This window comes from Neodiprion virginianus, chromosome 7, assembly GCF_021901495.1.
Source record: "Neodiprion virginianus isolate iyNeoVirg1 chromosome 7, iyNeoVirg1.1, whole genome shotgun sequence".
Lineage (NCBI taxonomy): Eukaryota > Metazoa > Arthropoda > Insecta > Hymenoptera > Diprionidae > Neodiprion > Neodiprion virginianus.
Genome location: NC_060883.1, coordinates 5,348,341 through 5,359,818, shown reverse-complemented (window position 1 = coordinate 5,359,818; position 11,478 = coordinate 5,348,341). Strand labels below are relative to the sequence as shown.

At 35.8% G+C, this 11,478-nt stretch overlaps 1 pseudogene; it reads left to right on the top strand.

The window, feature by feature from the left end:
* The first annotated feature begins 144 nt into the window (after positions 1-144).
* On the top strand, positions 145-9,153 carry LOC124309022 (solute carrier family 15 member 1-like; annotated as a pseudogene).
* Positions 9,154-11,478: the final 2,325 nt, after the last annotated feature.

Below are 11,478 nucleotides of genomic sequence, written 5' to 3'. Positions count from 1 at the left end.
AAGGTACTCACGCAATCCTGGGACGTCGCAGAGTTCGAACGCTCTCGGGTCCGGAATTTATACAAATTCGTGACGAATTTAATGGTTTTTCGCAATTAACTCGAACCGTGGGGCTGACTTGGATAAGTGATCATCAAATAAACAATTCATAGCCACCCAGAGGTTCGTTTTTCACGCAATATGCCTGCTAATTGTGTTTTTCAACGGTAAACAAATGACGATCGCGATTTGACTGTCACGTACTTACGCTGCCGACTTACAGCAAGATTAAATTTGTAAATAAATTTTAAATAATCTAAGAATCTGAATTTGCCGTAAGAGTCTCACACTAATACACGAAGCATAAAAATTACGTTTTGAAGTTGAAATTCGAGTATCTCAGCATCATTATTTAGTTGTATTAAGGCGGAGTTATAAATCCCACATTTCTCGGAAGATTAGAAATTTGAAAATACCTTACAACTAAAATACGATACGTCGAAATATGAAAATTCGAAACGAATTTGGGTTAATGTATCGCATCCAGTGGCGGTCTTGTTTTATTTTATCAACCATTGTAGTTCGATATTCGATATTTTTCAAATAGGGAGTTAATAATCCTGTGCACATAACCCGTAAATCATATCTTTTGGGCAGATGACATTGCGGCGGTAAATATAGAAATACGCCGTCGTCGCGATACGACGTTTGCAAATGTACTTTTATAAAACTTCGGCCTAAAAGGAATATATATCTATCTGCAGAAATGTTGTACCGAAAATTGTCTAAAATCAAAGAATCGCCCATCGAACCTGTACGTTTTCACGTAAATCATGCGTATAATTGAAATTTAAATCTATACGAGTGGGGGGTGTAAATGCTAGTTGCACGATTTTTTTTATTGTACAGACTGCTGATCATTGCAATGAATTATAACATTTCAGGATTCATCAAAGTATCCGAGATCTATTTTCCTCATCATCGCAACAGAGTTTTGCGAAAGGTTTTCTTTCTGTGGATTGAGAAGTGAGTTCGTCGGACATAGGTAAATAGTCAAGCTCATATTCGTGCCGTTTTTATAATTTGACATATTCTCACTTCTTTCTATCGCAGCTATCTTGTCCCTTTACCTGAGAAACGTACTGCTCTTTCATGAGAATGGAGCCACTGTCATCTACCATGTGTTCATTATGCTGTGCTACTTTGTCCCAGTTGTTGGAGCGATCCTTGCCGATAGTTACTTGGGCCGATTCAGGTAACAGGGTCTTATATATTCTATGTGATGTCACGCGGTTTGATTTATGCCATGGACTTCGCCTTTCAAACCCAATTTTCACCTACCTGACTTCTACGATCTGGATCTACGTTGATTTAATGTATTTAATTTTTTCAGGACCATCCTTTACTTTTCGGTAATATATGCCATTGGAAATATCTTGATGTGCTTTGCTGCAACACCGCCAATAGCCGTTTGGCCAGTGTAAGTTCTTTGTGATGAACTATGAAAAAAATTAGTCTATTCTTGATTATACCTCTTAATCCCAGACTTTTTTCTTCAAATTTCAATGAATACCATTTTGAGATTTCATCCTACTTTCTTAAAAGCTTTTTTTTAGTATATTTATACACTGACAATAAGCACTTTGCATAAATTCAATCTTGGAATAGTGTGTAATTATTACGAGAATGGTTTCTTCTCAAAAGAACTGAGGATTTCATAAAAGTGAAATTTCCGTTCATGAAGAGACACTTGATTGCAATTTTCTTTCCTGGAGAAACAAGACGAAAAATTCACTTTTCTAATTCACCATCATTCGAGGACTGACTGGAGTTGCATCATTCACAACAACGCTTCTTGAATTAATGAACGTAATTTTAATGTGTTCTCAATTCTTTAGAGCGATGACTTATATTGGGCTAATATTGATCGCGTGGGGTACAGGAGGCATTAAACCATGCGTAGCAGCCTTTGGCGGTGACCAGTTTCACCTCCCTCAGCAGCAACTGAGACTGCAGAAATTCTTTTCCATATTCTATTTCACCATAAATTTTGGCGGTTTTATGGGAATGGTGCTGACGCCGATACTGCGAAAAGCTTTCACTTGCTTCGGAGATGACACGTGTTATGCTCTAGGATTCGGATTTCCTGCTGCCCTCATGGTCACCGCACTCTGTAAGTGGCAAGTTAACGAGTTATACCCACTTAGAATTTTATTAAAACCGATTTTTTTTTTTTAATTTCATTTTCCTAATATACATATATTCAAATAAATATACACAGAATTTCACATCGATAAATATTCTCGAAGTTATGCGCACATTTGTAAAGACGCACCGGAGCGTATTAAAGTGGTTTCGAAACTTTGAATGCGTTTTTTTTAAAACTATGTTTTCAAAGTCGGCGAGCAAGATTTCTCGGAAACGGCTGAACCGATCAGTCTCAAATTTTTACACAAGCTTTATGAATATATTTTTCAGTCCTTAATCGAAGGTTTTTTCTCGCCAGTAAACATTTTCCATTTTATAAACAAATTAAGGCGAAATTTTCTTTCAAAAATCGAAATTTGTTTTTGAGTCGTCGCCGTCTTGTTAAAAATTAACGTTTTACTTATTCCGTCGTTTAAAGACCACATAATACTGTATATCAATTAAATATTTTTTGTTTGTTCATTTCGGATGATCCACTCCAGAGATATCTTGCTCACCGTAAGAGGCCCTTTTTAGAGGTGCTCCCGGAGATCAGTTATACCAAGGTTTAAAAATCATGGTTATAACTAAAAAATATCAGAATGAAGTTCAATGCTACCCCAATATGTACATCAATTTTTGTAACGATAAATTGAAATGTCTCTTCATGAAAAATTTTTGAAAAATTGATTTTTTTCCGCGTCCTGACTGGGTGAAACCCCCTTAGACAAAATAACTTTGCGATTGTCTGTTTGAAAATTTTGTCTCAATCGCTTTTTAATCACAGTTCTCTTCCTATTGGGTAAACCACTTTACCGATTGAAGTACCCAAAGGAGAACATCACGTTGAATTTTATCAACTGCGTCACGGTGAGTTGAGCAATTATCTATACAAATTTTGTAACCGAATACTTGAAATCGAAAACGTTTTTCGCATCCAGTTTGCAGCTAAGCGAAGATTCGTTGAGAGGAAATCCCACCGGCGTGAAAATCACTGGCTGGATTATGCTGCCGATAAATTTCCCCCGAAACTTATCGCCGAAGTGAAGATAGTTCTGGCAATTCTGTTTCTGTACATACCTCTGCCCTTGTTTTGGAGTTTATTCGATCAACAGGTGAAAATGAGGACCGTACAATACACAGAGGAAGGATTTTTTAAATATCCCAAACATGGCGATCAAATAGGGTGAGACGAATGTTTTTTTTTTCTGGTTAGAAGAAATGTTATTTATTGATTCGAGAAAATAATGGTCACAACGAGATACCGATTTAACAAATGAAGCCACATTATGTAAATTAAAAATCAATAATTCCTTCGCCGTTCTTGATCGCTATATTTGGTAAATTAAAATTTCTTGTTTTGTATAAAGAAAATTTTAACAAATACTAACTGATCAGTTTGAATTTAAACTGCAGGGGTCTCGGTGGACTTTTCAGGCCTCGCGAATGAACGGTGAATTTCTGGGGATTCAGCTGCTTCCTGATCAAATGCAGGTTAATTTCGCTTTTGTATACGTATAGTTATAATTATTGCAATTTGTCGAAGGATTGAGACGTTCAGAAACGTTAAACGATAATTCTGAGCTAATTTCGAAAGAGATGAATTGTATTAGTAAAAAAAAAGAGTGTAAGTCTTGAAAGGAATTGATGATAGTAATTGAATTTCGCAATAAAATTCATCAATTTTTATAACAAAGTCCTTTCGATAGTAAAAGTAGTAGAAAAAAATTATTTAATTTTCCAAAATCAGTTCTAACTATCGATTCTTTTTCTGAAATTTTTTCTTGCATGCGTTTTGACAGGCGAAAAAAAATTTAAGACTTGAAACAATAGAGTAAAAATTCGAGGAGCAGGATTTTAACGCTTTGTCGAGTTGACATGGGATGCAGGACGTGTTTCTTCAACTACCATTCTGTAATGATAGGCTCACTTAATTGTCGTTGGGTTATGAGTAACCGTGTCAATTTGTTAGACGAATAAATAACGTAGACTGAACATGACATAACTATATTGAAACTATCTCAACGACGCGATATAAGGATTTCAATATAGGCGTAATGCATAATAAAAGATAACGGGAATATGAATAATTACAATCTAAATAATACGTTTCTATTTAGTATGTAAAGCTGAAACACGACGTCTGGCGTATTGTAAGAATGATAAAACGTTATAAACCGTAATAAAAAGTAACCTTGACCACTTGAATTACAGGTGTAAAGATAACTTCACATAGTCCGTCTAAAAAGCCTTTTTCTACTGATATTGATTAGCAATATCTGTCAATTGCTTGTGATAATTTATATTAATGTAATAACTATCCGAATATATAGTGCACATTAAATTGTTGTGGAATGTTTGTATAGATTAAAGGATCGAATTGAATCTGTCGTATGACAAATAATATGGACAAAGTCGTTATAATCCAATGCCAATCTTGACGACAGGTGATTAATCCGGCAATGGTGTTGCTGCTGATTCCGCTCTTCGACAAGGGCATTTACCTATGGTTTGAAGGAAGAGGTCTACTTTCATCCCCTCTACATCGCATGATCGTCGGTGGAATACTCGCTGGTTTAGCATTCGTAACCAGTGGCTGTCTCGAATTGAAACTAGAGGTCCTCACCAACTAAATTTATTCATTTGCCTATTGTTTATTCATTTGTTTATGCATAGAGAGAGAGAGAGAGAGATAGAGAAATTCAAACTCAGTCACTCTGAGAAGTTTTATTCGATTTCATCTGAACATCAGTTCGATAATTAACCTTCAACGACTGTCTCACTTTTCATTGAGATACGAATATCCGAGAAATTGTCTGCAATCTTGATTTCGCGTAATCTGAATATATTGCGCTTCCTCGGCATTGATAATCTCACTTATCAAATATCCTCATCACGTGGACGTGGGCGTCGCAGCGTTTTATCTGTGGTTTCAAAAGCTAGAATTATATTGTTTACATTATGTATGTAGATTAGCCTGCACAAAATCACGAATATTTTTGTACAAAATTAAAGTCGAAATATTATAATATTAATATTACGAGCTGGAACTTGGACAGCACCTTTTTTTCGTCATTTGCAAAAATATTTTCGACTTGTATTAAGAAAAAAAGTAGTCTATTTTTTTTATACGGTCTAATGTATATTAGGTACGCCTTGATTGATAGTCAAAATATCTTGTTGTACAGGAAACTTATCCAGTTTTACCGGACAGAGGCGAAGCGACCTTGAATTTTATAAACACGCTTCAGTGTGACATCGGTTTTCTGGCTTCATTCGAGTCGGATATAACCCTGATTGCCGGTGAGAGAAAAGTCTTCAATGTCACAGCCCGCAACGTAACTAAATACGATGTTTACTTGGTTGCACCGCCGCAATGCTCGGGAGTTCAATTGGAAAATCCAACATTAACGATTGTGGTCACTGCCACAGAGTCTCAAGTCGATACCTTCGTCATTGGCTTGGTAGGAAGAGACTTGAAAGTATTTGAAGCCGACGCTGATGAATTCAAGAAGTCTCTTAGCGGCCGGCCAAAAGTTCGGTAAAACGAATATCCGTCTGTGTTATTAAATCGAAAGTATTTTAAAGAATTGCGCACAGAGATTTGACTGTGTCGAGACCAGTGTTGTCCGATTAATCGTTTTTCCAATTAATCGATTAATCCAAGTTGGGTCATAGTAACTCTGCAGGTCAATCGATATATGAATCGAAACCATCGATTAATCGATTATTCGAAAAAACGACCGATCGAAACTGCCGATTAATGAATTAGTTGGAAAAACGATCAACCGAAATCGTCGATTAATCAAAGCTACTGATTAATTGATTAATCACTGATGGTGAGATTAAACTACTCTTTGTCAATAAATTGACGAAGCAGGTTAAATAATCGACGAAGCACGTAATAATTATTTTGTTTTCTTCGTTGCGCACAGCACGATATTCTTGCGAGGATCGAAAGCATTAACCAACGTCACGATCACATTGAAGAGCGACAGCAGATTGGAGGATATGTATTTCGTACCGAACGAGGATCCCCTTTCAATGTCTGCATACGTCGAGTTGGAACCTGGGTCGTGAGTGCAACAGCCCTAATTCGCGTTTCCCCCTTTCCAGTAGCGAAATAAAGTGAATACATCCATTGAAAATTGACCGATACTTGGGAATTGATTGGTTTGGATTGGATGAGGCGAGTTCATGAAACGGAGGCAAAAAGATTGCAACAACGCGAAAGTTAATTTGACAATTTGAAAGTACATTCGCGATCCTCATCTAGCCGAAATGTAGACTGATACATTATTACAGTAACACGGTTACTGACAAGGAAGGTATCTCAGGTCGATCTCTCCGATTTGATTTCTTTAGTAATTATTTATAGTAGACTAAAAACTAAGCGACGCATTTTTTTTTTTTTACCTGCCATTAAACACTCTAAGGGGGGAAACCACCCTCCAAAGTAAGACATATCAAGGGACGATTTGGCAGTTTCACCCACAAGAACTTGATACTTTTTAACCAATCAAACTGGAAAAGCTTTCTCATAACGAGAAAAGAAAAATGTAAATCTCGATAAAAAAAAATAAATAAAAATTGCCATATCACCCGTTGACATGTCTTACTTTGAAGGGTGGTTTCACCACCTTAAAACGTTTAATGGAAGATAAAAAAAAAAATAAAACATATTACAAAAGAAATCAAATCGGAGAGATCGACCTGGGATACCTTTTTCGTGAGTTGTTTTTATGTGGTTGGTATCCTTTTGCCCACTTGAAATTACAGATTTCGGTACTCCGTCCATTACGGGAACGATACTTCTGACGTGGATGACGGAAATGCTGTTGACCTTGAACTTGGAGCTGTATATACGCTGGTGCTGAGAGAATACCTCGATGAAATTGTCGTGGGTTACTTATTGACAGGCTGAACCTCGATACACACCGTCGGTTGATGCTAACACGAACTCTGCTTCCGCAGTTTCACAAGCTCTTCACAATGACGCCACCGAACAAAATCCACATGTTGTGGTTGATTCCGCAGTACCTGTTCATCTCCATGGCTGAAGTAATGTTTGCCATTTCCGGACTAGAATTCTCATTCACACAGGTATTAAATCTCCCGACGTTGCGATTGTAAACAAACTGATGTAAACAAACACGCCTTTCCTCAGGCTCCGAACAGCATGAAGACAGTCACCATTGCTGCTTGGTACGTCAGTGTAGCACTTGGTAATTTCATGGTTATTATCATCACTCAGGCACGCTTATTCAAAAGTCAGGTACGTTGATCGATTTACTTATTGTCGAACTAAGAGTCAGTCTCTCTTTGTTTATTAATACCATTTAGAAAAGGTTACATGTTAAAACTTGATTCAATTGCTTGGAGTATGATTTTATATTATCAGTAGCTGTAGTTTGTTGGACTTAATTTGTCACCTTCTTGCAAATCATAGTATGAGATCTATCGAATTATGAAAACATTACATCGATATCGAAATGCCACGAGGCTTTCAAATCAAAACGTTCTGTTATCTGGGTGGGTACTTAAGTTATGTTCGTGTTACGCTAATTGGCATACCAGAAGTTCTGCACTAGGATGATAATAATTTATAGTGTGTTAACTTTGTTTAAGGCGTTACGTATACCTGGGAAGACTAAAAATAGGGTTATGTTTAAGAATTTTTTTCGTGTATAAAACTGAATTTCATTGAACAACCATCATATATTGCTTAAAGTATGATATTTCATTTATATTACGTGAAAATTTGGTTGGAAAAATTTCAAACGGTAAAAAAGTAACAGTCATTATTCCGGGACGTGTTTTTGTTGATAGCGTTTGTGGTACCAGACGTACCTCCATTATTTTTCATCTGATTATTTATCTGAAAAAAATAATATTTTTTCTCAAAGTAGATAGATAAAACTAGTACTTATCAAGCCGAAATTTAAAAGTTTAATTCTTTCAGATCAAGACAGATCTCTGGAATAAAACAAGCGATGATTTGTCTCAAAATTGTGTGTTTTTCATCGTACTTACGTAATGTGGCTAAATTAGAAATTCATTTTATACAGATACATTACAGGACGTTAAACTTACCTATGCTCGTACGGTTAGTTATTTAATGAAACAAAAAGTTTTTGGTGTCAGCAGGAGATATAAATGTCAACCGAGATGATTCATATTTCAATTATCCGTTATCGATATCAAAATATTATATTTACGCCACTTACTATTTGACTTTAACGATACATCTCGTTTTTCTCAACTGAATTTCACCCTGCTGGACTCATTTCTTTACGAATTACAAACAGGCCTACGAATTCTTTTTTTTCGCTGGTTTGATCCTGGTGAATATGGTGGCGTTTTCCGCGATGGTGGGAAGATATAAATTCGTCGTTCTGGAAACCGATTCAAGCTCAACGTTGAACAGAAAAACTGTCGAGAGATCCGAAGTCTTGCCCCTTCTGAAACCCACTCTTATAGCTTCTTACATACGCGGTCCATCCGCGACTTTAACGACTATCGCAACGTCGACTTCGAAATCTAGCAAATGGTAAACGGGATGATTATAAAACACAGAACTCAGTCTCGCACTGAATCAACCGCTACCGTGCTCGCGATTTTTATAATAAATAAATATCTGCAATTAATTGTAATTTAATGTGTTCTTCGATAATTTATAATTTACAATAGCAGAAATATGATTTTACAGTTGCAATTTCGTCTATTAATATCTTGCCAACCTTCAGCTTTATCGACTCACCGTGAAATAGGATTATCCTAACCACAGTACGACGATCCCAAGTGCACGTGTACTACCCAAACAACACATTCGAGTACATATTGAGCAATTATGTGTTTCAAGCAAACCGTCATATCCGTGAGGTGAAATATTTATACAGTATTAATGACAACTTAATGACCAGTGACAAAGATATTGTATAAAAATTGTTTATCTAGAATTGTCATGTGGGTGTGACGTTATTAATATTTAACAGACACTTATCAACCGTTTCTGTGTTTAGTGTAATCGGATGTTTTACATCGATCTAGTAAAGACTATTACTTTATATTCTAAGCACACACACACGCGCACACACGTACTTATCGTATTTGGATTAATATAAGTTAAGTTCTTGGCATCCGGATTAACCCATCATAAATATGCCCTTGTTTCGCAGGCAGCTGTCTTACCGATAACGAACGGACCTTTCATTGTCAGTCGTTATGACAATTAGGTATATTTGTTACAGTAACTAGAAAAATTCAGTAAAACAGGCATCGTTAAAAAAACTGTTTGAATATTGTTGGAATTACGAAAAAACGAGGTACGCGTAACCATTTTGCGCTATCGTCGATCCTTCTTTGGTAATTGCAACGCAAAATCAGTTTGTGAGATTTACTCTACTTTTTTAGTTAAACAAGGCTTTAACGTCAATTTATTCTTGCACCGGCATTAAATTTTCGCAACTGTTGCAAGAAAATATAGCAACAGCGATCGTAATGAGAAAGAATAGCAACGGATACTAGACTTTCCGGTAACAGCTAGAAAACTAATGTTCATTTTCTACCTGGAACTATATCTTTCGTTTGTGGTAAAAAATGAAACTAGTTAGGAACTAAAAATTTCAGTGCGAAGGTGAAAATAAAAAAATATAAGAAAACTAGTCACGCAAGTAGGATTCAGGTTTGATAAGAAAAATGTGGCGCTTATCAATAGCCGGTTTTACGAACGTTCAGTAGTTACACTTTTTACATTCTCTCATTTGAAAGAGGAGAATAACCTATAGTCAAAATTTTTCACCTTTTTCGTAAATAAATTATTATATCGCTCTGGCGACAATAGCTTCGCTGAATATTTGACCAAGGTTCAATTAGTCTGGGATATATTTTTATCAGAGTGACCGCAGACACTTATATTGCAGATGTATTGTAATCATTTTATGATTGACGTCCGTCAGCTACGAATAGTTGACCGTAAAAAAATTATGACACGCGGAATGTGCAGGTACAGATTTGAAAAGTTTCCCGCTGTCACTCAATATAATCGCAGACTTATTGCAGTCAATAACGCTAAGCTCGTCTGAAGTTTTGCGTCACGTTATAATTAAACTATTATTACAATAGTCACAAGTAAGTCGAATCACAATCTGCAAAGTGATCGATTAGGCCAGTCAAATGAAAATGTGAGATCCGATTAATTGACCTCACGCTGAATTTTACCTACGACAACACGATGCGTCTATTTTTTCCTTGTCATTTCAGTTTTCAACTTATCCATTTCGGAGCATATAACGGGTGGAACGTTATTTGAGAATTTGAGATTAATTTTTTTTTTTTTGTGATTTTTAAATCAATTAGCAAGTAGACGCATTTTTTAAAGAAACAAATTTTGCACGTTTATCACCAAATTTTCCGGGTATCTCGATAGCCGAAAATTTCTTTCCTTTGTCTTTGCAATTTTCAAACAAATGCCTGTTCATATTAGAAACGAATCTTATCTGGTCAAACCATCTAAAAATTTCAATAATTGCGCAGTATAAGAAGACATGAGCATATTTGTACAATCCTGGACTTGATACGATTTCGAGAGTTTTCATCGATTAGTTTTTTTTATCGCCTGATCACAAAGAGTTATTATTTAAGAGCAAAAACAATAAAAGACGTGAAGCTTGACTTGAGAGTTTTTTTTAAGTCTTGCGTAATTCAGGGTGCAGAAATTAGTCAATAAAGTGTATAACTTAACGTTCAGGTTCAACAATATTATTTATTCCAACAGAATAATTCCTCACATTTGAAAAATAGACTTCATTTTTCATTTGTTTTTTTATTATTGTCCTTTATCAAGTATTTCAGTCTTTCTAGCATTTCATAGAATTGTAAAAAAATCTCTACACACGGCTTATGATAGTCCAGGGTCATTAGGGCTTACTTAATTGCTTTTTCAAGTGGTTTACCCAATACGATTAATTATATTCCGGTCTGCTCTGTTTTATCGAATACAGATGCCATATAACGATGTAGTTATGTGTATTAACCCGACATTTTTCGCGGATAAAATCGTCTGTACGAAATCTTATCTCATTATCGCTGTAATAATTGCGTTAAATACTCGAGTTAACGAAAATGATTGCATAAATGTATTTATTGCTGCGATCTTTAAGACTGTAATTGAATGATAACTAAAATGTGAAAATTAGTACAAATCTTCCAAACCGTTATAACGAAAAAACACAATATTCGACGAATCCCAGTAAATATTCACATGAACTTCGAACGACTGCTTAAATTGGGTTGAAGACAATTTCTCGACAG